This window comes from Triticum urartu, chromosome 2 (assembly GCF_003073215.2).
Source record: "Triticum urartu cultivar G1812 chromosome 2, Tu2.1, whole genome shotgun sequence".
Taxonomy (NCBI): domain Eukaryota; kingdom Viridiplantae; phylum Streptophyta; class Magnoliopsida; order Poales; family Poaceae; genus Triticum; species Triticum urartu.
Genome location: NC_053023.1, coordinates 5,130,814 through 5,158,271, shown reverse-complemented (window position 1 = coordinate 5,158,271; position 27,458 = coordinate 5,130,814). Strand labels below are relative to the sequence as shown.

Sequence of the window (27,458 nt, the reverse complement as noted above, 5' to 3'; positions counted from 1 at the left end):
GCAATATATGTTGGGGAATGTAGTAATTTCAAAAAAAATCCTACACACACGCAAGATCATGGTGATGCATAGCAACGAGAGGGGAGAGTGTTGTCCACGTACCCTCGTAGACCGAAAGCGGAAGAGTTAGCACAACGCGGTTGATGTAGTCATACGTCTTCACGATCCGACTGATCAAGTACCGAACGCACGGCACCTCCGAGTTCAACACACGTTCAGCCCGATGACGTCCCTCGAACTCCGATCCAGCCGAGTGTTGAGGGAGAGTTTCGTCAGCACGATGGCGTGGTGACGATGATGATGCTCTACCGACGTAGGGCTTCAACTAAGCACCGCTACAGCATTATCGAGGTGGACTATGATGGAAGGAGGCACCGCACATGACTAAAAGATCAAATCAATTGTTGTGTCTCTAGGGTGCCCCCTTTCCCCCGTATATAAAGGAGCAAGGGAGGGAGAGGTGGCCGGCCAGGGAGGAGGCGCGCCAGGAGGAGTAGGACTCCCTCCCTTTCCTTGTTGGATTAGGAGAAGGGGGGAAAGAGAAGGAAGAGAGGAAGGAAAGAGGGGGGGGGGGCGCCGCCCCCCTCTCCTTGTCCTATTCGGACTAGGGGAGAGGGGCGCGCAGCTCTGCCTTGGCCGCCTCTCCTCTCTCACTAAGGCCCACTATGGCCCATTAATCCCCCGGGGGGTTCCGGTAACCCTCCGGTACTCCGGTAAAATCCCGATTTCACCCGGAACACTTCCAATATCCAAATATAAGCTTCCAATATATCAATCTTCATGTCTTGACCATTTCGAGACTCCTCGTTATGTCCGTGATCACATCCGGGACTCCTAACAACCTTCGTTACATCAAAACTCATATAACTGCCATTGAAACTTTAAGCGTGCGGACCCTACGGGTTCGAGAACTATGTAGACATGACTGAGACATGTCTCAGGTCAATAACCAATAGCGGAACCTGGATGCTCATATTGGCTCCCACATATTCTGCGAAGATCTTTATCGGTCAGACCGCATAACAACATACGTTGTTCCCTTTGTCATCGGTATGTTACTAGCCCAAGATTTGATCGTCGGTATCTCAATACCTAGTTCAATCTCGTTACCGGCAAGTCTCTTTACTCGTTTCATAATACATTATCCCGCAACTAACTCATTAGTTGCAATGCTGGCAAGGCTTAAGTGATGTGCATTATCGAGTGGGCCCAGAGATACCTTTCCGACAATCGGAGTGACAAATCCTAATCTCGAAATACACCAACCCAACAAGTACCTTTGGAGACACCTGTAGAGCACCTTTATAATCACCCAGTTACGTTGTGACATTTGGCAGCACACAAAGTGTTCCTCCGGTAAACGGGATTTGCATAATCTCATAGTCATAGGAACATGTATAAGTCATGAAGAAAGCAATAGCAACAAACTAAACGATCAAGTGCTAAGCTAACGGAATGGGTCATGTCAATCACATCATTCTCCTAATGATGTGATCCCGTTAATCAAATGACAACTCATGTCTATGGTTAGGAAACATAACCATCTTTGATCAACGAGCTAGTCAAGTAGAGGCATACTAGTGACACTCTGTTTGTTTATGTATTCACACATGTATCATGTTTCCGGTTAATACAATTCTAGCATGAATAATAAACATTTATCATGATATAAGGAAATAAATAATAACTTTATTATTGCCTCTAGGGCATATTTCCTTCAATATACATATCTCAACACCCCCCGCAGTCGAAGCATCGGGATGACCGACGCAGAGACTGGAGCGAAAATCCTCGAAAGACGCCATAGGCAACCCTTTGGTCATGATGTCCGCAAACTGTTGGGAAGTAGGGACATGGAGAACCCGGATGTGTCCAAGAGCCACCTGTTCCCGAACAAAATGAATATCGAGCTCAATATGTTTGGTGCGGCGGTGATGAACTGGGTTGGCGGAGAGGTAAACAGCGGAGACGTTGTCGCAGTAAACAATCTTGGCCTTGGCGATAGGACAAGAGAGCTCATGAAGAAGCTGACGAAGCCAGGAGCACTCTGCAACAACATTAGCTACTGCTCGATACTCGGCTTCAGCACTGGAGCGAGAAACAGTGGGCTGCTGCTTAGACGACCAAGAGATCAACGACGGTCCAAGGTAAACACAATAGCCCAAAGTGGAACGTCGCGTGTTAGGGCAGCCGGCCCAATCAGCATCCGAGTAAGTAGTGATGTCCAGAGCCGGAGAGGCATGAAGAGACAATCTGAGATCCAAGGTGCCGCGGATGTAATGGAGTACCCAGCATCATGAGGAGCATGCATGTGTAAGCAGACCTGCTGAATGACGTACTGGAGCTCCGGTCGTGTCAGAGTGAGATACTGAAGGGCGCCCACAATAGACCGATAAAGCGAAGCGTCCGGAGCAGGTGAGCCGTCAGTGGCAGAGAGCTTGGCCTTCGTGTCGACATGAGTAGACGCGGGTTTGCAATTAAGCATCCCATCGCGATCAAGAAGCTCATGAGCATACTTTTGCTGATGAAGAAAGAAGCCATCTGCACGTCGAACAACCTCGATGCCGAGGAAATAGTGCAGAGGACCCAGGTCCTTAATGGCAAATTCAGCGTGAAGACGATTGGTAAGCTATCGAAGAAGAACACTATATCAAGTTGTCATGATGATATCATCGACATAGAGCAGTAAGTAGGCGGTAGCATCCCCGTGTTGGTAAATGAACATCGAAGCATCGGAGCGGGCGGAGTGGAAGCCGAGCTGATGAAGAAACGCTGCAATGCGTTGGTACCAAGCGCGGGGAGCCTGCCTGAGCCCGTACAAGGAGCGAGCAAGCAGGCAAACATGCTCCAGACAGGTGTCGTCGACGAACCCCGTATGCTGCTGGCAATATACCTGCTCCTCAAGATGACCATGGAGGAAGGCATTGGAGACGTCCATCTGGTGCACCGGCCAGGCACGGGATGAAGGAAATATGCCCTAGAGGCAATAGTAAAGTTGTTATTTATATTTCCTTATATCATGATAAATGTTTATTATTCATGCTAGAATTGTATTAACCGGAAACTTAGTACATGTGTGAATACATAGACAAACAGAGTGTCACTAGTTTGCTTCTACTTGACTAGCTCGTTGAATCAATGATGGTTATGTTTCCTAACCATAGACATGAATTGTCATTTGATTAACGAGATCACATCATTAGAGAATGATGTGATTGACTTGACCCATTCCGTTAGCTTAGCACGATGATCGTTTAGTTTGTTGCTATTGCTTTCTCCATAACTTATACATGTTCCTATGACTATGAGATCATGTAACTCCTGAATACCGGAGGAATACTTTGCGTGCTACCAAACGTCACAACGTAACTGAGTGATTATAAAGGTGCTCTACAGGTGTCTCCAATGGTGTTTGTTGAGTTGACATAGATCGAGATTAGGATTTGTCACTCCAAGTATCGGAGAGGTATCTCTAGGCCCTCTCGGTAATGCACATCACTATAAGCGTTGCAAGTATTGTGACTAATGAGTTAGTTGCGGGATGATGCATTATGAAACTAGTAAAGAGACTTGCCGGTAACGAGATTGAACTAGGTATTGAGATACCGACGATCGAATCTCGGGCAAGTAACATACCGATGACAAAGGGAACAACGTATGTTGTTATGCGGTTTGGCCGATAAAGATCTTCGTAGAATATGTAGGAACCAATATGAGCATCCAGGTTCCGCTATTGGTTATTGACCAGAAGTGAGTCTCAGTCATGTCTTCGGAGTCCCCGATGTGATCACGGGCATGACGAGGAGTCTTGAAATGGTCGAGACATAAAGATCGATATATTGAAAGCCTATGTTTGGACATCGGAATGGTTCCGAGTGGTTCGGACATTTTTCCGGAGTACCAGGAGGTTACCGGAACCCCCCGGGAGAAGTTATGGGCCTTATGAGCCATAAGAAGGAAGCACACCAGCCCACAAGGGGCTGGTGCGCCCCCTTGGGCAGGAGGCCGAATTGGAATAGGTTTGGGGGGGGGGCGCCCCCCCTTTCCTTCTCTCCTACTCCTCCTTCCCTTCCTCTCCTACTCTAACTAGGGAAGGGGGAGGGGGAATCCTACTCCCGGTGGGAGTAGGACTCCCCTAGGGCGCACCATAGAGAGGGCCTACCCCTCCCCTCCTCCAATCCTTTATATACGGGGGAATGGGGCACCCCATGGACACACAAGTTGATCATTGATCTTTTAGCCATGTGCGGTGCCCCCCTCCACCATAATCCACCTCGGTCATATCGTAGTGGTGCTTAGGCGAAGCCCTGTTCCGGTAGCATCATCATCACTGTCATCACGCCGTCGTGCTGACGAAGCTCTCCCTCGACACTCTGCTGGATCGTGAGTTCGTGGGACGTCACCGAGCCAAACGTGTGCAGATTGCGGAGGTGCCGTACCTTTGGTACTAGGATCAGTCGATCGCAAAGACGTACGACTACATCAACCGCGTTGTCATAACGCTTCGCTTACGGTCTACAAGGGTACGTAGACAACACTCTTCCCTCTCGTTGTTGTGCATCACCATGATCTTGCGTGTGTGCATGAATTTTTTTTAAATTACCGCGTTCCCCAACAGTGGCATCCGAGTGAGGTCTATGCGTAGATGTTATATGCATGAGTAGAACACAAAGGAGTTGTGGGCATGGGTATATACATATTGCTTGCCGTCACTAGTTGATTCTTGATTCAGCAGTATTGTTGGATGAAGCGGCTCAGACCGACATTACGCGTACGCTTACGCGAGACTGGTTCTACCGACGTGCTTCGCACACAGGTGGCTGGTGGGTGTCAGTTTCTCCAACTTTAGTTGAATCGGATTCAATGAACAGGGTTCTTTCTGAAGATCAAAAAGCAATCACTATACCGCGCTGTGGTTTTTGATGCGTAGGTAAGGACGGTTCTTGCTAGAAGCCCGTAGCAGCCACGTAAAACTTGCAACAACAAAGTAGAGGACGTCTAACTTGTTTTTGCAGGGCATGTTGTGATGTGATATGGTTAAGACGTGATGAGATATAAATTGTTGTATGAGGTGATCATGTTTTGTTAAAGTTATCGACAACTGGCAGAAGCCTTTATGGTTGTCTCTTCATTGCATAAGATGCAAGCGCCATACGATTGTTTTACTTTATCGCTACGCGATAGCAATAGTTGCAAAAGCAATAGTTGGCGAGATGACCATGTGACAACACATTGATAGAGATCAAGATGATGGAGATCATGGTGCCATGCCGGTGACGATGGAGATCATGCCGGCACTTTGGAGATGGAGATCAAAGGCACAAGATGATGATGGCCATATCATGTCACATATTTTGATTGCATATGATGTTTATCCTTTATGCATCTTATTTTGCTTAGTTCGGTGGTAGCATTATATGATGATCTCTCACTAAATTTCAAGGTATAAGTGTTCTCCCTGAGTATGCACCGTAGCGGCAGTTCTTCATGCTGAGAAACCACGTGATGATCGGGTGTGATAAGCTCTACGTTCACATACAACGGGTGCAAACCAGTTTTGCACATGCAGAATACTCGGGTTAAACTTGACGAGCCTAGCATATGCAGATATGGCCTCGGAACACTGAGACCGAAAGGTCGAGCGTGAATCATATAGTAGATATGATCAACATAATGATGTTCACCATTGAAAACTACTCCATCTCATGTGATGATCGGACATGGTTTAGTTGATATGGATTACATGATCACTTAGATGGTTAGAGGGATGTCTATCTATGTGGGAGTTCTTAAGTAATATGATTAATTGAACTTAAAGTTATCATGAACTTAGTCCTGATAGTATTTGCATATCTATGTTGTAGATCAATTGCTCGCGTATAGCTTCCCCGTTTTATTTATGATATGTTCCTAGAGAAAACTATGTTGAAAGATGATAGTAGCAATGATGCGGATTGGATCCATGATCTGAGGATTATCCTCGTTGCTGCACAGAAGAATTATGTCCTTGATGCCCCGCTAGGTGAAATAACTATTGCAGGAGCAAATGCAGACGTTATGAGCGTTTGAAAAAGCTCGGTATGATAACTACTTAATAGTTTAGTGCACCATACTTTACGGCTTAGAACTAGGACTTCAAAAATCTTTTGAATGCCACGGAGCATATGAGATGTTCCAAGAATTGAAATTAGTATTTCAGACTCATGCCTATGTCGAAAGGTATGAGACCTTTGACAAGTACTTTGCCTACAAGATGGAGGAGAATAGCTCATCTAGTGAGCATGTGCTCAGAATGTCTGAGTACTACAATCACTTCTTATTAAAGATCCATTTATTCTAAATGGCTTGCCCATCATCGGACAAGTCCACCAAAGTCCATACTTTGTTCTCATACATGGATCCTATCTCAGATTTCATGGCTCCTAGCCATTTGTTGGAATCCGGGCCCACCATCGCTTCTTCATAGCTCATAGGTTCATCTTTGTCCAACAACATGACCTTTAAGACAGGGTTACCACTCAGAAGTTGTACACACCCTTGTCGATCTACGAGGTTTGATAGTAACTTGATCTGATGCTCCATGATCATCATCATTAGCTTTCTCTTCAACCGAGGTAGGTGCCACAGAAAAATCTTTCTGTGCTGCGCTACTCTCTGGTTGAAGTAAAGGTTCAACAACCTCATCAAGTTCTATCTTCCTCCCACTCAATTCTTTCGAGGGAAACTCTTTCTTGAGAAAGGATCTGTTCATAGCGACAAACACTTTGCCCTCAGATCTGAGATAGAAGGTATACCCAATCGTCTTGTTTGGGTATTCTATGAAGACACAATTTTCCGCTTTGGGTTCGAGCTTTTCTGGCCGAAGCCTATCAACATAAGCATCGTAGCCCCAAACCTTAAGAAAAAACAACTTAGGTTTCTTGCCAAACCATAGTTCATACGGTGTCGTCTCCACGGACTTAGATGGTGCCCTATTTAAAGTGAATGTAATTGTCTCTAATGCATAACCCCAAAATGATAGCGGTAGATCGGTAAGAGACATCAGAGATCGCACCATATCCAATAGGGTGCGATTACGACGTTCAGACACACCATTACGCTATGGTGTTCCAGGTGGCGTCAACTGTGAAATGATTCCACCTTGTCTTTAGTGATTGCCAAACTCATAACTCAGATACTCTCCCCTTGATCAAATCGTAGGAACTTGATCTTCTTGTTACGATGATTCTCAACTTCACTCCGAAATTGCTTGAACTTTTCAAACGTTTCAGACTTATGCTTCATTAAGTAAATATACCCATATCTACTCAATTCATCGGCGAAGGTGAGAAAATAACGATATCCACAACGCGCGTCAACACTCATCGGACCACACACATCAACATGTATGATTTCCAACAAGTCACTTGCCCGTTCCATTGTTACAAAGAAAACGGGGTTTTAGTCATCTTGCCAACGAGGCATGGTTCACATGTGTCAAGTGATTCAAAATCAAGTGACTTCAAAAATCCATCGGCATGGAGGTTCTTCATGCGCTTTACACCGATATGACCTAAGCGGCAGTGCCACAAGAAAGTGGTACTATCATTATCAACTCTACATCTTTTGGCATCAATGTTATGAACATGTGTATCACTACGATCGAGATCTAATAAACCATTCACATTGGGTAGATGACCATAGAAGGTATTATTCATGTAAACAGAATAACCATTATTCTCTGACTAAATGAATAACCGTATTGCAATAAACATGATCTAATCATGTTCATGCTCAACATAGACACCAATGCAAACAACATTTATCTGGTTTCAACACTAATCCCAAAGGTAGAGGGAGCGTGCGATGGTGATCATATCATCCTTGGAAACACTTCCAACACACATCGTCATCTCGCCCTTTAGCTAGTCTCCGTTTATTCCGTAGCTTTTGTTTCGAGTTACCAATATTAGCAACTGAACCGATATCTAATACCCACGTGCTACTAGGAGTACTAGTAAGGTACACATCAATAACACATATATCAAATATACTTTCGTTGAAGTTGCCAGCCTTCTTATCTACCAAGTATTTGAGGCAGTTCCGCTACCAGTGACCGTTCCCCTAATAGAAGCACTTCGTCTCGGGTTTGGGTTCTTGGGTTTCTTCACTGGAGCAGCAACTGGCTTGCCATTCATGAAGCTTCCCTTCTTGCCCTTGCCCTTCTTTGAAACTAGTGGTCTTGTTAACCATCAACAATTGATGCTCCTTCTTGATTTCTACCTTTACAGCCTTAAGCACGATGAACTGCTCCGGGATCATCTTCCCTTGCATGTTATAGTTCATCAGGAAACTCTAGTAGCTTGGTGATAGTGACTGTAGAACTTTTGTCAATCACTCTCTCATCTGGAAGATTAACTCCCACTTGATTCAAGTGGTTGAAGTACCCAGACATTCTAAGCACATGCTCACTGGCTGAGCTATTCTCCTCCATCTTGTAGGCAAAAATCTTGTCAGAGGTCTCAAACCTCTCAACACGGGCATGAGCCTGAAATACCAATTTCAGCTCTTGGAACATTGATATGTCTCCTATAATTTTTGATTGTTCCATGCTATTATATTATCAACTCTGGATGTTTTATATGCATTTATATGGTATTTTATATGATTTTTGGGACTAACCTATTAACCCAGAGCCTAGTGCCAGTTTTTGTTTTTTCCCTTGTTTCAGTGTTTCGCAGAAAAGGAATATCAAACGGAGTCCAAACGGAATGAAACCTTCGGGAGAGTTATTTTTGGAACGAAAGCAATCTAGAAGACTTGGGGTGTACGTAAGGGAAGCAACGAGGAAAGCACGAGGCAGGGGGGGCGCGCCCTCCACCCTCGTGGGCCCCTCGTGGCTCCCCTGATGTATTTCTTCCTCCTATATATACCAATTGTTGGAAATATGCCCTAGAGGCAATAATAAATTGATTATTATTATATTTCCTTGTTCATGATAATCGTTTATTATCCATGCTAGAATTGTATTGATAGGAAACTCAGATACATGTGTGGATACATAGACAACACCATGTCCCTAGTAAGCCTCTAGTTGACTGGCTCGTTGATCAATAGATGGTTACGGTTTCCTGACCATGGACATTGGATGTCGTTGATAACGGGATCACATCATTAGGAGAATGATGTGATGGACAAGACCCAATCCTAAGCATAGCACTAGATCGTGTAGTTCGTATGCTAAAGCTTTTCCAATGTCAAGTATAATTTCCTTAGACCATGAGATTGTGCAACTCCCGGATACCGTAGGAGTGCTTTGGGTGTGCCAAATGTCACAACGTAACTGGGTGACTATAAAGGTGCACTACGGGTATCTCCGAAAGTGTCTGTTGGGTTGGCACGAATCGAGACTGGGATTTGTCACTCCGTGTGACGGAGAGGTATCTCTGGGCCCACTCGGTAGGACATCATCATAATGTGCACAATGTGATCAAGGAGTTGATCACGGGATGATGTGTTACGGAACGAGTAAAGAGACTTGCCGGTAACGAGATTGAACAAGGTATCGGGATACCGACGATCGAATCTCGGGCAAGTATCGTATCGATAGACAAAGGGAATTGTATACGGGATTGATTAAGTCCTTGACATCGTGGTTCATCCAATGAGATCATCGTGGAACATGTGGGAGCCAACATGGGTATCCAGATCCCGCTGTTGGTTATTGACCGGAGAATGTCTCGGTCATGTCTGCATGTCTCCCGAACCCGTAGGGTCTACACACTTAAGGTTCGATGACGCTAGGGTTATAAAGGAAGCTTGTATGTGGTTACCGAATGTTGTTAGGAGTCCCGGATGATATCTCGGACGTCACGAGGAGTTCCGGAATGGTCCGGAGGTAAAGATTTATATATGGGAAGTCCTGTTTTGGTCACCGGACAAGTTTCGGGGTCACCGGTATTGTACCGGGACCACCGGAAGGGTCCCGGGGGTCCACCGGGTGGGGCCACCTGCCCCGGGGGGGCACATGGGCTGTAGGGGTGTGCACCTTGGCCTATATGGGCCAAGGGCACCAGCCCCAAGAGGCCCATGCGCCAAGGGATAAGGAAAGGAAGAGTCCTAAAAGGGGAAGGCACCTCCGAGGTGCCTTGGGGAGGAGGGACTCCTCCTAGCCGCACCCTTCCTTGGAGGAAGGGCCAAGGCTGTGCCTCCCCCCCTCTCCCTTGCCCCTATATATATGTGGGGGGTGGGAGGGCAGCCATACCAATGTTCTGGTGCAGCCCTCTCCCCTCTCCCAAGTACTTCTCCTCTCCCGTGGTGCTTGCCGAAGCCCTGCAGGATTGCCATGCTCCTCCATCACCACCACGCCGTTGTGCTGCTGCTGGATGGAGTCTTCCTCAACCTCTCCCTCTCTCCTTGCTGTATCAAGGCGTGGGTGACATCGTCGGGCTGTACGTGTGTTGAACGCGGAGGTGCCATCCGTTCGGCACTTGGTCATCGGTGATTTGGATCACGACGAGTACGACTCCATCAACCCTATTCACTTGAACGCTTCCGCTTAGCGATCTACAAGGGTATGTAGATGCACTCTCCTTCCCCTCGTTGCTGGTTTCTCCATAGATAGATCTTGGTGACACGTAGGAAATTTTTGAATTTCTGCTACGTTCCCCAACACCAATATACCGTAAAACCATTGGGGAGCACAATAGATCGGGAGTTCCGCCGCCAGAAGCCTCCGTAGCCACCGAAAACCAATCTTGACATGTTTCGGCACCCTGCCGGAAGGGGGAATCCCTCCCTGGTGGCCATCTTCATCATCCCGGCGCTCTCCATGACGAGGAGGGAGTAGTTCACCCTCGGGGCTGAGGGTATGTACCAATAGCTATGTGTTTGATCTCTCTCTCTTGTGTTCTTGAGGTGGTACGATCTTGATATATCGCGAGCTTTGCTATTATAGTTGGATCTTATGATGTTTCTCCCCCTCTACTCTCTTGTAATGGATTGAGTTTTCCCTTTGAAGTTATCTTATCGGATTGAGTCTTTAAGGATTTGAGAACACTTGATGTATGTCTTGCGTGGGATACCCGTGGTGACAATGGGGTATTCTATTGATGCACTTGATGTATGTTTTGGTGATCAACTTGCGGGTTCCGCCCATGAACCTATGCATAGGGGTTGGCACACGTTTTCGTCTTGACTCTTCGGTAGAATCTTTGGGGCACTCTTTGAAGTACTTTGTGTTGGTTGAATAGATGAATCTGAGATTGTGTGATGCATATCGTATAATCATACCCATGGATACTTGAGGTGACATTAGGGTTTTGGTTGATTTGTGTCTTAAGGTGTTATTCTAGTATGAACTCTAGGATAGATTGAACGGAAAGAATAGCTTCATGTTATTTTACTACGGACTCTTGAATAGATCGATCAGAAAGGATAACTTTGAGGTGGTTTCGTACCCTACCATAATCTCTTCGTTTGTTCTCTGCTATTAATGACTTTGGAGTGACTCTTTGTTGCATGTCGAGGGATAGTTATATGATCCAATTATGTTATTATTGTTGAGAGAACTTGCACTAGTGAAAGTATGAACCCTAGGCCTTGTTTCAATGCATTGCAATACCGTTTACGCTCACTTTTATCATTAGTTACCTTGCTGTTTTTATATTTTCAGATTACAAAAACCATTATCTATTATCCATATTGCACTTGTATCACCATCTCTTCGCCGAACTAGTACAATTTACCATTGTATTGGGTGTGTTGGGGACGCAAGAGACTCTTTGTTATTTGGTTGCAGGGTTGCTTGAGAGAGACCATCTTCATCCTACGCCTCCCACGGATTGATAAACCTTAGGTCATCCACTTGAGGGAAATTTGCTACTGTCCTATAAACCTCTGCACTTGGAGGCCCAACAACGTCTACAAGAAGAAGGTTGTGTAGTAGACATCAAGCTCATTTCTGGCGCCGTTTCCGGGGAGGTTAGCGCTTGAAGATATATCTTTAGATCTTGCAATCAAATCCTTTAGTTTCTTGTTTTATCACTAGTTTAGTCTATAAAAGAAAACTACAAAAAAATGGAATTGAGTTTCCCTCATACGCTTCATCTTTTTAATATTTTTCGTGAGAATGATGGAAAGGAAAATTGTGCTCAAGTACTAGAAGAAGAATGCATTAGAATGTTTGTCACTATATATTTGAATGATGAGCATGATTGCAATGTTGTTAGTACGAATTCCTTGAATATCCATGATGCTAATGATATGCAAAGCCACAAGCTTGGGGAAGCTATGTTTGATGAAGATGATATTTTTTGTCCCCCAAGTTTTGATGAGAAAATTTATTATGATGAAAGCATGCCTCCTATTTATGATGATTATATTGATGAAAGTGGATTTGGAGAGGTCATGACTTTATTTAGTGATGAATCCACTATTTCGGAAGAGGTTCCAATTGATTATGAGAACAAAGTTGCTATCTATGATGATTATTGTGATGACTTGTATGCTATAAAGAATAATGATATCCATGAAACTTGTCATCATGATTTTAATTTTCAATTGGATTATGCCTCACATGATAGTTATTTCGTTGAGTTTGCTCCCACCACTATTGATAAGAAGAAATTTGCTTATGTGGAGATTAATAAAAATTCTATGCTTGTGCATCATGAAAAGAGTGCTTTATGTGATAGTTATATTGTTGAATTCATTCATGATGCTACTGAAATTTTTTATGAGGAATATATGCTTGTAGGAATTGCAATAATATCAAGTTTCCTCTCTATGTGCTTAAAATCTTGAAGTTATGCTTGTTTTACCTTCTAATGCAAGTTGATTCTTGTTCCCATAAGTTGTTTGCTCACAAAATCCACATGCATAGGAAGTGGGTTAGACCTTAAATTTGCTGGTCATATTCTTCATGATTCTCTCTTTATGTTACAATTCTTATCTTTTATGTGAGCATCATTGAAATCATCATGCCTAGCTATGGGCGTTAAACGATGGCGCTTGTTGGGAGGCAACCCAATTTTTATTTTTGTTCCTTGATTTTTGATTCTTTTTAGTAATAAATAATTCATCTAGCCTCTTTTTAGATGTGGTTTTATGCTTTTAATTAGTGTTTGTGCCAAGTAGAACCTTTGGGAAGACTTGGGGAAAGTCTTTGTGATCATGCTGTAAAAAAAAGAAACTTTAGCACTCACGAGATTTGCTGCCATCTTTTATTGGAGAGTGCTATTTAGTTAATTCTTTTCGAAGATGATTAATAGATAAATTCCTCACGTCAAGCAATTTATTTTAGAATTTTTGGGGTTCCAGAAGTATACGTTTGATCCAGATTACTACAGAATGTTCTGTTTTTGACAGATTCTGTTTTCTATGTGTTGTTTGCTTATTTTGATGAATCTATGAGTAGTATCGGAGGGTATGAACCATAGATAAGTTGGAATACAGTAGATATTACACCATTATGAATTTAGAATGAGTTCACAACAGTACCTAAGTGGTGATTTATTTTCTTATACTAACGGAGCTTGCGAGTTTTCTGTTAAGTTTTGTGTTGTGAAGTTTTCAAGTTTTGGGTAAAGATTCGATGGACTATGGAATAAGGAGTGGAAAGAGCCTAAGCTTGGGGATTCCCAAGGCACCCCAAGGTAATATTCAAGGACAACCAAAAGCCTAAGCTTGGGGATGCCCCGGAAGGCATCCCCTCTTTCGTCTTCATTCATCGGTAACTTTACTTGGAGCTATATTTTTATTTACCACATGATATGTGTTTTGCTTGGAGCGTCATTTTATTTTATTTAGTTTTGTTTGCTGCTTGAATAAAATACCAAGATCTGAAATTCTTAAATGTTAGAGAGTATTCATATAGTTGCATAATTATCCGACTACTCATTGTTCTTCACTTATATCTTTCGGAGTAGTTTGTCATTTGCTCTAGTGCTTCACTTATATCTTTTTAGAGCACGGCGGTGGTTTTATTTTGAAGAAATAGATGAAATCTCATGCTTCACTTATATTATTTTGAGAGTCTTTAGAACAGCATGTTAGTTTGCTTTGGTTATGAAACTAGTCCTAATATGATAGGCATCCAAGAGGGATATAATAAAAACTTTCATATAAGTGCATTGAATACTAAGAGAAGTTTGATGCTTGATAATTGTTTTGAGATATGAAGATAGTGATATTAGAGTTGTGCTAGTTGAGTAATTGTGAATTTTAGAAATACTTGTGTTGAAGTTTGCAAGTCCCGTAGCATGCACGTATGGTGACCGTTGTGTAACAAATTTGAAACATGAGGTGTTATTTGATTGTCTTCCTTATGAGTGGCGGTCGGGGACGAGCGATGGTATTTTCCTACCAATCTATCCTCCTAGGAGCATGCGCGCAATGCTTGGTTTTTGATGAATTGTAGATTTTCGCAATAAGTATGTGAGTTCTTTATGACTAGTGTTGAGTCCGTGGATTATACACACTCCCACCCTTCCATCGTTGCTAGCCTCTTCGGTACCGTGCATTGCCCTTTCTCACCTTGAGAGTTGGTGCAAACTTCGCCGGTGCATCCAAACCCTGCGATATGATACGCTCTATCACACATAAACCTCCTTATATCTTCCTCAAAACACCCACCATACCTACCCATTATGGCATTTCCATAGCCATTCCGAGATATATTGCCATGCAACTTTCCACCGTTCCGTTTATTATGACACACTTCATCATTGTCATATTGCCTTGCATGATCATGTAGTTGACATCGTATTTGTGGCAAAGCCACCATGCATAATTTATCATACATGTCACTCTTGATTCATTGCCTATCCCGGTACATTGCTGGAGGCATTCATATAGAGTCATATCTGTTCTAGTATCGAGTTGTAATCATTGAGTTGTAAATAAATAGAAGTGTGATGATCATCATTAATAGAGCATTGTCCCCCAAAAAGAGAAAGGCCAAATAAAGAAAGGAAGACCCAAAAAAAGAAAAAAAGAAAAAAAGGGACAATGCTACTATCCTTTTTCCACACTTGTGCTTCGAAGTAGCACCATGATCTTTATGATAGAGAGTCTCTTGTTTTTTCACTTTCATATACTAGTGGGAATTTTTCATTATAGAACTTGGCTTGTATATTCCAACAATGGGCCTCCTCAAGTGCCCTAGTTCTTCGTGATCAAGCAAGTTGGATGCACACCCACTTAGTTTCTTTTGTTGAGATTTCATGCATTTATAGCTCTAGTGCATCCATTGCATGGCAATCCCTACTCCTTGCATTGACATCAATTGATGGGCATCTCCCTAGCCCATTGATTAGCCGCGTCGATGTGAGACTTTCTCCTTTTTGTCTTCTCCACATAACCCCCTCATTATATTCTATTCCACCCATAGTGCTATATCCATGGCTCACGCTCATGTATTGCGTGAAAGTTGAAAAAAGTTTGAGATTACTAAAGTATGAAACAATTGCTTGGCTTGTCATCGGGGTTGTGCATGATGAGAGCATTCTTGTGTGATGAAAATGGAGCATAGCCAGACTATATGATTTTGTAGGGATAGCTTTCTTTGGCCATGTTATTTTGAGAAGACATGATTGCTTAGTTAGTATGCTTGAAGTATTATTGTTTTTATGTCGATATTAAACTTTTGTCTTGAATCTTATGGATCTGAATATTCTTGCCACAATAAAGAGAATTACATGGATAAATATGTTAGGTAGCATTCCACATCAAAAATTCTGTTTTTATCATTTACCTACTCGAGGACGAGTAGGAATTAAGCTTGGGGATGCTGATACGTCTATGATAACCCACAAGTATAGGGGATCGCAATAGTTTTCGAGGGTAGAGTATTCAACCCAAATTTATTGATTCGACACAAGGGGAGCCAAAGAATACTCTCAAGTATTAGCAGCTGAGTTGTCAATTCAACCACACCTGGAAACTTAATATCTGCAGCAAAGTGTTTAGTAGCAAAGTAATATGATAGCAGTGGTAACATAGCAAAAGGTAACAGTAGCAAAAGTACTGTTTTTGGTATTTTGTAGTGATGATAGCAATAGCAAGGAAAAAGTAAATAAGCGAAGAAAAATATATGGAAAGCTCGTAGGCAATGGATCGGTGATGGAGAATTATGCCGGATGCGGTTCATCATGTAACAGTCATAACCTAGGGTGACACAGAACTAGCTGCAATTCATCAATGTAATGTAGGCATGTATTCTGAATATAGTCATACATGCTTATGGAAAAGAACTTGCATGCCATCTTTTGTCCTACCCTCCCGTGGCAGCGGGGTCCTAGCGGAAACTAAGGGATATTAAGGCCTCCTTTTAATAGAGTACCGGACCAAAGCATTAACACATAGTGAATACATGAACTCCTCAAACTACGGTCATCATCGGTAAGTATCCCGATTATTGTCACTTCGGGGTTAACGGATCATAACACATAATAGGTGACTATAGACTCGCAAGATAGGATCAAGAACTCTCATATATTGATGAAAACATAATAGGTTCAGATCTGAAATCATGGCACTCGGGCCCTAGTGACAAGCATTAAGCATAGCAAAGTCATAGCAACATCAATCTCAGATCATAGTGGATACTAGGGATCAAACCCTAACAAAACTAACTTGATTACATGATAGATCTCATCCAACTCATCACCGTCCAGCAAGCCTACGATGGAACTACTCACGCACAGCGGTGAGCATCATGAAATTGGTGATAGAGGATGGTTGATGATGACGATGGCGACGGATTCCCCTCTCCAGAGCCCCGAACGGACTCCAGATCAGCCCTCCTGAGAGGTTTTAGGGCTTGGCAGCGGCTCCGTATCGTAAAACGCGATGAATTCTTCTCTTTGATTTTTTTCTCCCCGAAAGCAAATGTATAGAGTTGGGTAGAGGTCGGAGGAGCTCCAGGGGGCCCACGAGGTAGGGGGGCGTGCCCCCACCCTCGTGGACAGGTGGTGGGCCCCCTGGTCTTCATCTTTTGCAAGGATTTTTTATTATTTCCGAATAGATGTTCCGTGAAGTTTCAGGTCATTCCGAGAACTTTTGTTTCTGCACATAAATAACACCATAGCAATTCTGTTGAAAACAACGTCAGTCCGGGTTAGTTCCATTCAAATCATGCAAGTTAGAGTCCAAAACAAGGACAAAAGTGTTTGGAAAAGTAGACATGACGGAGACGTATCAACTCCCCCAAGCTTAAACCTTTGCTTGTCCTCAAGCAATTCAGTTGATAAACTGAAAGTGATAAAGAAAAACTTTTACAAACTCTGTTTGCTCTTGTTGTTGTAAATATGTAAAGCCAGCATTCAAGTTTTCAGCAAAGATTATGGACTAACCACATTCACAATAACGCTTAGGTCTCAAGTTTACTCATATCAATGGCATAATCAACTAGCGAGCAATAATAATAAATCTCGGATGACAACACTTTCTCAAAACAATCATAATATGATATAACAAGATGGTATCTCCTAGCCCTTTCTGAGACTGCAAAACATAAATCCAGAGCACCTTTATAGATCAAGGACTGACTAGACATTGTAATTCATCATAAAAGAGATCCAGGCAAGTCATACTCAATGTAAACTAATAGTAATGAATGCAAGTGACAGCAGTGCTCTCCAACTGGTGCTTTTTAATAAGAGGATGATGACTCAACATGAAAGTAAATAGATAGGCGCTTCGCAGAGGGAAGCATGGATTTATAGAGGTGCCAGAGCTTGGTTTTGAAATAGAGATGAATAATATTTTGAGTGGTATACTTTCATTGTCAACATAACAACCAAGAGATGGCGATATCTTTCATGCTACACACATTATAGGCGGTTCCCAAACAGAATGGTAAAGTTTATACTCCCCCTCCACCAACAAGCATCAATCCATGGCTTGCTCGAAACAACGAGTGCCTCCAACTAACAAGAGGCCCAGGGGGAGTTTTGTTTGCAATTATTTTGATTTGATTTGCATAAAGCATGGGACTGGGCATCCCGGTGACCAGCCACTTTCTCGTGAGTGAGGAGCGGAGTCCACTCCTCTTGAGAATAACCCGCCTAACATGGAAGATACGGACAACCCTAGTTGATACATGAGCTATTCGAGCATACAAAACAGGATATTTATTTGAAGGTTTAGAGTTTGGCACATACAAATTTACTTGGAATGGCAGGTAGATACCATATATAGGTAGGTATGGTGGACTCATATGGAATAACTTTGGGGTTTATGGAGTTGGATGCACAAGCAGTATTCCCGCTTAGTACAGGTGAAGGCTAGCAAAAGACTGGGAAGTGACCAGCTAGAGAGCGACAACAGTCATGAACATGCATTAAAATTAATCAACACCGAATGCAAGCATGAGTAGGATATAATCCACCATGAACATAAATATCGTGAAGGCTATGTTGATTTTGTTTCAACTACATGTGTGAACATGTGCCAAGTCAAGTCACTTAAATCATTCAAAGGAGGATATCACCCTATCATACCACATCACAACCATTTTAATAGCATGTTGGCACGCAAGGTAAACCATTATAAGCTCCTAGCTAATCAAGCATGGCACAAGAAACTATGATCTCTAGTTGTCATTGCAAACATGTTTATTCATAATAGGCTGAATCAGGAACGATGAACTAATCATATTTACAAAAGCAAAAGATGTCGAGTTCATACCAGCTTTTCTCATCTCAGTCAGTCCATCATATATCGTCATAATTGCCTTTCACTTGCACAACCGAACGATGTGAATAGTAATAAAAGTGCATGTGCATTGGACTAAGCTGGAATCTGCGAGCATTCAATAAACAAGAGAAGACAAGGCAATATGGGCTCTTTTGTCAGATCAACAATTATGCATATAAGAGCCACTTCAACAATTTAATCATGGTCTTCTCCTATCGACCCCCAAAGAAAAGAAAAGAAATAAAACTATTTACACGGGAAAGCTCCCAACAAGCAAAAGAAGAACAGGAAATCTTTTTGGGTTTTCTTTTTAATTACTACTACAAGCATGGAAAGTAAACTAACTAAAAGTTACAACTATTTTTTTTGGTTTTTCTTAAGGTTTATTAAACACACAAGAAGAAAGCATAAAAAGGGAAATAAACTAGCATGGATGATACAATGAAAAAGTATGAGCACCGACATCTAGCAATGAGTGTGTGAACATAAATGTAATGTCGGTGAGAAATACGTACTCCCCCAAGCTTAGGCTTTTGGCCTAAGTTGGTCTATGGCCACGGTTGGCCTGGCGGATATCCATAATAATAGTTGGGGTTGTACTGAGATGCAGCGGCTATCGCCTCCTGAGCTGCAGCGTGGCGACGAGTGGCCTCCACTGTCCTCTCGTACTCATCTGCCTCCTCTCTGGTAATAACATATCTTCCTTTTGCTTGATAATCAAAGAAGGCAGGAGCAGGGAGAGTAATACGGACAGCACGCCGTCTGTCAAAGATTAGTCGATACTAGAGAGGTGATTCACTCCTCTCAACAAACTGGTGGTGAACCATAGCATTAAAATCTAGGTAAGCAGGAGACAATTCAATATCATCCTCACATATGGTTACACCGAGAAAATCAGCTAAGGGAGTTGCATAAATTCCATCGAAGAAATCTCCATTAAATCTATTATTATGCAACCTACGTGCAACAATGGATCCCAAATTATAGGATTTGTCTCCTAAAACAGCACTCCTAAGAATACCGAGGTCAGGGACACACATATGACATGCTTCATCTTTACCATTAATGCATCTACCTATGAAGAGAGCAAAATAATGTATAGCAGGAAAGTGAATGCTCCCTATGGTAGGGTTACACTAGCAAGAAAATCTCTAAATTCAGATTTGCGTGGTTCCCTGACACTACCCCATTGTGGAAGTTTGCAAGCAGTGGTAAAATCCTCTAAGTCCATAGTATAAGATTTTTCATAAAGATCAAACAGGACAGTTGGAGAATTACATGAAGATGAAAATTCAAACCTCCTTACAAAGGAACTGGTGAGATAGTGATACTGGCTGCACTTCTCTTCCTCAAAGCTCACAAGATCCGCGTTACGCAAATATGCGTTAAATTCTTCCTTAATTCCCGCTCGATCCATAAAGTTTTCCGAAGGCCATTCACAAGGACGCACTGGAGCGTCTCTTGGTGGCTCTTCATCAGCATCACGCATTGCAAGCCTGGGTCCTTGCTTCCTTGAAGAACCACCTTGGTACATTTTCCTAAGCATATTTCTTTCTCCGAAAAATTTCTGAAATTTTTTAGTAACTTCAAAATAAAAGTAAGCCAAACTCAATAATATTGATAGCAACTACTCCTACAAGTGCCTAGAGCCTATATCATGCATCAAAACTACTTGGAACCATATAAATTTGACGTGCAAGCTCAAGAACATGGTCACCTAAGCAGCAAAATTTTGCAATGAATAAAGCACTAGAACAAAAACTAATTGGGCCAATGGAGGAGTCACATACCAAGGAACAATCTCCCCAAGCAGTTTTGTGAGAGGTGCTTTGAGCAAGGAGCTCGAAAATGGCAGCAAAATGAGCTAGAATTCGTGCTTGAGTTGGATATTCGTGTTTGTGGGAGGAAGAAGAAGTGTGTGGGTGCAGGAATAACTGGAGGAGGGCAACCAAGGGCCCACGAGGCAGGGGGCGCGCCCTTGACCCTCGTGGCCAGGTGCCAGCTCCTCCCACTGTGTTCTCAGTGCCAAATATTCTCAAATATTCTAGAAAAAATCATATTTAAATTTCAGGGCATTTGGAGAACTTTTATTTTCTGGGTATTTTTATATTGCACGGATAATCAGATAACAGACAGAAAAATACTATTTTTATTTTATTTAATATAAATAACAGAAAGTAAAAGTAGGGTACAGAAGGTTGTGCCTTCTAGTTTCATCCATCTCATGCTCATCAAAAGGAATCCACTAACAAGGTTGATCAAGTCTTGTTAACGAACTCATTCCGAATAACATGGAACCGAAGAAATTTCGAATAACACTATGTTACCTCAACGGGGATATGTACATCCCCAATAATAAGAATATCACATTTCTTCTTGACAGTAGGAAGAGGAAATTCAAAACCTCCAAATATAATCGATGGAATTTTTCCAATAGAGTTGATACTATGAACTTGAGGTTGTTTCCTCAGAAAGTGTACCGTATGCTCTTTACCATTAACATGAAAAGTGACATTGCCTTTAGTGCAATCAATAACAGCCCCTGAAGTATTCAAAAAGGGTCTTCCAAGAATAATAGACATACTATCGTCCTCAGGAATATCAAGAATAACAAAGTCCGTTAAAATAGTAACGTTTGCAACTACAACATGCACATCCTCACAAATACCGACAGGTATAGCAGTTGATTTATCAGCCATTTGCAAAGATATTTCAGTAGGTGTCAACTTATTCAAATCAAGTCTACAATATAAGGAGAGAGGCATAACACTAACACCAGCTCCAAGATCACATAAAGCAGTTTTAACATAATTTCTTTTAACGGAGCATGGTATAGTGGGTACTCTTGGATCTCCAAGTTTCTTTGGTATTCCACCCTTAAAAGTATAATTAGCAAGCATAGTGGAAATTTCAGCTTCCGGTATCTTTCTCTTATTTGTAACAATTTTTTCATGTACTTAGCATAAGGATTCATTTTAAGCATATCAGTTAATCGCATACGCAAAAAGATAGGTCTAATCATTTCAGCAAAGCGCTCAAAATCCTCATCATCCTTCTTCTTGGATGGTTTGGGAGGAAAGGCATGGGTTTCTGAACCCAAGGCTTTCTTTCCTTACCGTGTTTCCTAGCAACAAAGTCTTTCTTATCATAATGTTGATTCTTTGATTGTGGGTTATCAAGATCAACAACAGGTTCAATTTCTATATCATTATCATTACTAGGTTGAGCATCATCATGAACATTATCATTAACATTATCACTAGTTTTAGGTTCATTACCAGATTGTGTTTCAGCATCAGAGATAGTAATATCATTTGGATTCTTGGGTGTTTCAGTAATAGGTTCACTAGAAGCATGCAAAGTCCTATCATTTTTCTTTTTCTTCCTATTAGAAGGACTAGGTGCATCTACATTCACTACAAAAAAATACACTTCCATGATGATACGTGTTTGTCACAGTAGGTCGTGTTTTTTGTAATGCATGTACATCCATGACAAATTTATGACAGAATCAAGATAGTCATACATGTGATGTCGTAGAAGTGTTCCATGACATTACCAAAATTATTATCACGGAAGTGTCCACTTCCATGACGATAAATCGCGCGTCATAGAAGTGCTTTCGTCAAGGGTGACCGACACATGGCATCCACCGTAACGGAACGCCGTTAAGCTATCGGGTCGGGTTTTGGATCCGATAACCCGTTAACAGCCCCGACCAATGGGAAATTTCCACGTGTAAAATTCTTATTGGCCGGACGAAACACGTGTTAGCTCGTCAGTGGGTCAGATAGGCGCCTATGATACGTCGACACGTGGCACGACCCAACAGAGGCCCATTCCTGTGAAAAGGCCGGCCCATTTGACTTGGTCAAAAGGTGGCAGGCCGGCCCATGGAAAGCCTGTTAACGGCCTGTTTGCATATAGCCCATTTACAGCCCGCTAACCCAAGGCCCGTTACGCCCTATCCGAATTAGGCCCAGTAGCGTCATCTGGGCCATCCAATATGATTCCAGCCCGTTTTCACTTCTGGCCCATGTATGGCCCATGACGTCTTTCGGCCCATATGAGGCCCTATGTAACTCTTGGCCTATTAACGGCCCGTGGTGAAACTGGCCCATAATGAACAGTGTATCACTTTACACCCATTAACGGCCCATGGTGAAACTGTCCCGTAATGAATAGTGTATCACTTTATACCCATTAACGGCCCATTATTTTGTTGGGCCATTTCCAGCCCATGTTATTTTTCGGCCTTCTCAGAGCCCATTTATTCTTGGGCTCATTTCCAGCATTCATTTACTTACGGCCTGTTACTATCATTTTCTGCTTGTGGGCCAAATTCAGCCCGTGGTTACAGTCGGCCCGTTTGTGGTCCGTTAATACATTGGGCTGTTTTCATAGCGTCATCAAATACGGCCTATTAATGATGGTCTGTTACGGTCGGCCCATGAACGGACGATTCCAACTCTAGCCCATTTATGGCCATAATGCGGCCTGTTATTGGCCCATGTTTGGCCAATCGATCATATGGCCCGTATAAGGCCCATTGATGATACAACCCGTAGAAGGCCCATTGTTTCTACGGCCCGTAGAAGGCCTACTATTTCTACGGCCCGTAGAAGGCCCACTGTTTCTACGGCCCATAGGAGGCCTAGTGTCACTACAGTAAATATTAGCCCATGGTTATTGTGGCCTAGTTTTAAAAAATAGGTTATTGCAGCCACTAGTTAACCGTGGAAAAAGAACCGCAATGACTACAAACAAACAAATAAACAAGACAACAAGGAAATAAATAAGCAAGCAACTAACGCCAGGCTATCACGGCTATTACACATATTACATCCACTGGGCATCAAAGTTCGCCACCAGTGCAAATATAGGGAACAAAGCAGCATATCATATACATTGGCCGTCAAAATTGGCCACCAGTGCAAATAAACGCGGCAGCAAAACAAGAGCATAACTGAAACAACTTCAGAAGAGCTCAAGAAAGTTATCCTGGGTATTCACCATGCTGGCAATAAGCTTAGCAAGCTGATTAGTTTTGTCCTGTTTGGCACTAAAATCCTCCAACGCTTGTTGTTGCACCAGAAAGTATGCATCTGAATGCTCCATGGGGGTGCGGGATGGAGCACCGTCGGCGCTGGGAGGTCGAGTTAAGGAGAAGGTGCGATGCGATGAGTGTACAACCTCTTTGGTGGCGCCGAGTAGGCCTCGGCTTCGTCCGAGGAGTCGGTGAGGATGCTGCGGTTCTGGTGGAGCAGGTTAAGGCGGTGTTGTGGGGATGGAGTAGCCGCGATAGACGAGGCGATCGTCGGAGCAGCTCCTTGGAGATGGAGGACGGGCGGCTGAACCGGCGGGACAACGAGATGGACGACGGATCCTCATCCGGGGAGGTGGACGAGGGACGTCGAGCTGTTGCGGTGGACAACGTCGTCGGGGAAGAGGCTCCGGCTGGGCAGCGGTGACGTGGCGGACGGAGGAGGGTGGGGTTTCGCGGCTGGAGCGGAGACGTTATGGCGGCCTGGGATTTCGAATGGCGAAAAGGGGGCGATGGGAGGGGGTGAAGCATGACTTAGGAACACGCTTGTCCAAAATGTAGGGTGTGTTACAAAAGTACCCCCACCGATTTGAACTAGCGGCCCTTTCGGCTCAGGGTTAGAAGGGGGATTTCACGTGTCGGGATTTGGCAGCTAGAGGGAGTTTTCGCGTGCGTTGTAATTTCGGGATAGCAAGGCGCGGGTTGTGAAGGCATCAGTTTTGGGAGCATGATATCTGAATTTTCGGGATATAACAAGACGCGGGTTGAATTTTAGGGACAAGCCTAACGTGTAGTAATATTGTACTTGTACGTACCAAATCAATTCGCACTTCCCTCAACCAAAAAGAAAACGAAAAAATAAAACTATTCACACCACACAAAGAGAGAGTCTTGCCCCGTTTTACTATACAATGCTATTCAAAGCTACTCCCTCCTTCCATCTATATAGGGCCTAATGCGTTTTTCGATGCTAACTTTGACCAAATATTAGAGCAATGATATATGACATGCAACTTACACAAAGCACACCGTTAAATTCGTCTGTGAAAGGTTCTTTCAATGATATAATTTTCACATTGTGCATGTCATGTACTATTAATCTTGTCAATAGTCAAAGGCGGTCTTAAAAATCTCATTACGCCCTATATAGATGGAAGGAGGGAGTATGAATCCATGTTATGTCCGATTAAATTTTTTTGCTTGCTGTATAATGCATGTAACCTACTCATACCAACATTTTAGTGCATTCCAAATGTCTATACTACCGCTGCAATTCGAACTATATTTGAATTCGTTTCTCTATTTCAATAAGAATCTACAATCATGATTGTTGCCAACTTCAACCATCATAGTTTCCTTGCTATCCGCCAGATATAAATCAGACGGCCTATAATGCAGGATGGCAGGCACACCATCATCAACAACTCCGTTTTTATAAGAGTAGAGATAAAATATATTAAATGTAGTATACCATGTTCATAACCACACCATGTGTATCACCGTTATATATATTCACACATCCGTCGGTTTGAAACACTATGATAAATTCTTCAAATATCCGAATTCACTTTTTATAATGAAGTATATATGATCTCTATTCGACTTTTACACCCACACAACCCTCTTATCTTTGTAGCTAGCGCTAACTTTCTCTTGTGCATGCACACGCCCGCATCCCTCTCACCCTCCCTCAGCATTCTCTAGCTCCATCGCGCAAATTCGTCTTTTCACTTTAGGTCGTTCACCCACGGTGTGTGTAGGCCCCCAGCTCCTTTACGGCACACATCGATCGATATGCCTCTCTAGCCAGGTGTGCCTAGCACAAACACAAGCTTCCCCTCTTCTCTTGTCACCGTCCATGCCTCACTCCCACCACTCTTTTCATCGTTCTCGTACTCGCACACTCCTCCCCCTCGATATAGTATGCCTCTCGTACCACCTCCTACATGCATCCCTCTCTCTATCCTTCTCCTCGTGCCTCATTTGCTTCTAACACACACATGCATGTATACCGATCGATCTCCCAACATATACCTAGATCGACTTTAACTACCCCCATCGATCGATGTACCTCACAAGTTATGTCTCTCCTTTCTCTTACAAAGGGCGATTGATCTTCCTATGTAGTTATGTCTGCTTACCACAGCCACATCGTCCCCCCTCATCATTCGTGCATGCCTCCTGACCCGTCTCTCACACGCACGTGCACAGACAACAAGCAACCATCTCCTCTCTTATTGATATTGCGGGCGTGCCCTCCGTTTGTCTAGCAAGCCTATCCCACCATTTGTTAGAAGCAACTCCACTACCACCCCCTCCAACACTCTAGCTCTGTCTCTCTCCCAACCTTATTCATCTCCTGCACATATGCATGGATGCCGATCGATCTCCCTTAATACATGAGGCAGATCGATCTCCTTAATACATGAGGCAGGCCTCTCTCCTCCTCCACACATATACCAGCCATTGTACCTCTATAGTTAATTGGGCCTCCCTCTTCCCCCACCACACACTGATAGTCGAGTGCTGCAGGTAGGTATCCATGCCACAGAGACAAGCTGCACATGTCCCATCTCACGTTCCAGTAGGCCAGCCACTCTATATCTTTGACGTGGGCACACACAAATTCGATGGCACTCTTTATCGATCGCGCGCGCACACACACACACATCATCCCTCTCTTCGATTCTATGGACACCTCAAGCCGATGATACCTCCACTCTCTTCTCGTGGATCGCCCCCTCTATATATATGTTATATCCAGGACTCTATTTCACACACATTGCATATGTTAAATTTTTTGATTGACCCCCCCATAAAAAACTCTCTCAAGAACCCACACACTATATCTCTCTAGGTTTGTATCTCTCTCACACAACCCCACGTAGGTGGTGTACGTATACAAGAAGAGAATAGGTGCACCGTGCACATACTCACGCTTCGTGCCCAGCCACACCCGCGCGGGTACACAGTGGAGCTCATTTCTCCGCAGAAGCTGAATTTATTTTTGAAACATCAAGTGGCCAGAGACTTGAAAACTTATTTGCCCATTAGTGACTTGTCAGGGCGGTGGATTTTAGTTTGTACGATAACGCTGCATCCACCTAAAGTAACGAAAGTTCTTACGTAAACTTCCTAGTAATTCCCTCTTCGTAGGTGCAACATTACTCCTAACATTTGTAATATCAGTTTGAAACTTGTAATATTGCCGTGTCCTATTCCTGCGTTTTCAAAATCCTGTGAATCAAACAGGTCCTGAGTTGGTGATGATATTGTGCCTCCCATCTTTCACCAATAGCCGTCGGATCTAGATCTGACGCATACAAACCAAGCTTCTCCATTTTTGCAAAAAGATGCCCGCACTTGTTCCCTATTTACAAACAACTCCTTGTCTCTCACTATCAGCCTCATCTCCTCCCCACCACATCTAGGAGTAGAAGGCCGTGGAAAAATCTGGCGCGATGGCCGCTGCCGGAGCTGTCCACCCCCAATCTTGGTGTTCCGTGCAATGCACGGGCATCTACGCACGGGAAATTATGTCGAACAGGGCTAGTTGTAAGCAGGCTAGCTCTACAGCCATGATGATAGTGACTGCAGACGGTGAGGCTGACTATGGTATGCCAAACACGGCGCCTATACTCAGGTGTCATCTCTGGCGCAGGGTCTTGTCACTTCACTGTGAGGAGCAACACGTAATAATTTGACCAACGGGTAGTACAGTGCTAGTACTCCTACT

The 27,458-nt window shown here is 43.2% G+C and overlaps 1 pseudogene; it reads left to right on the top strand.

Annotated features, from left to right (window-relative positions):
* The first annotated feature begins 2,455 nt into the window (after window positions 1-2,455).
* Window positions 2,456-27,458, top strand: part of LOC125534692 — a 78,368-nt pseudogene continuing 53,365 nt past the window's right edge.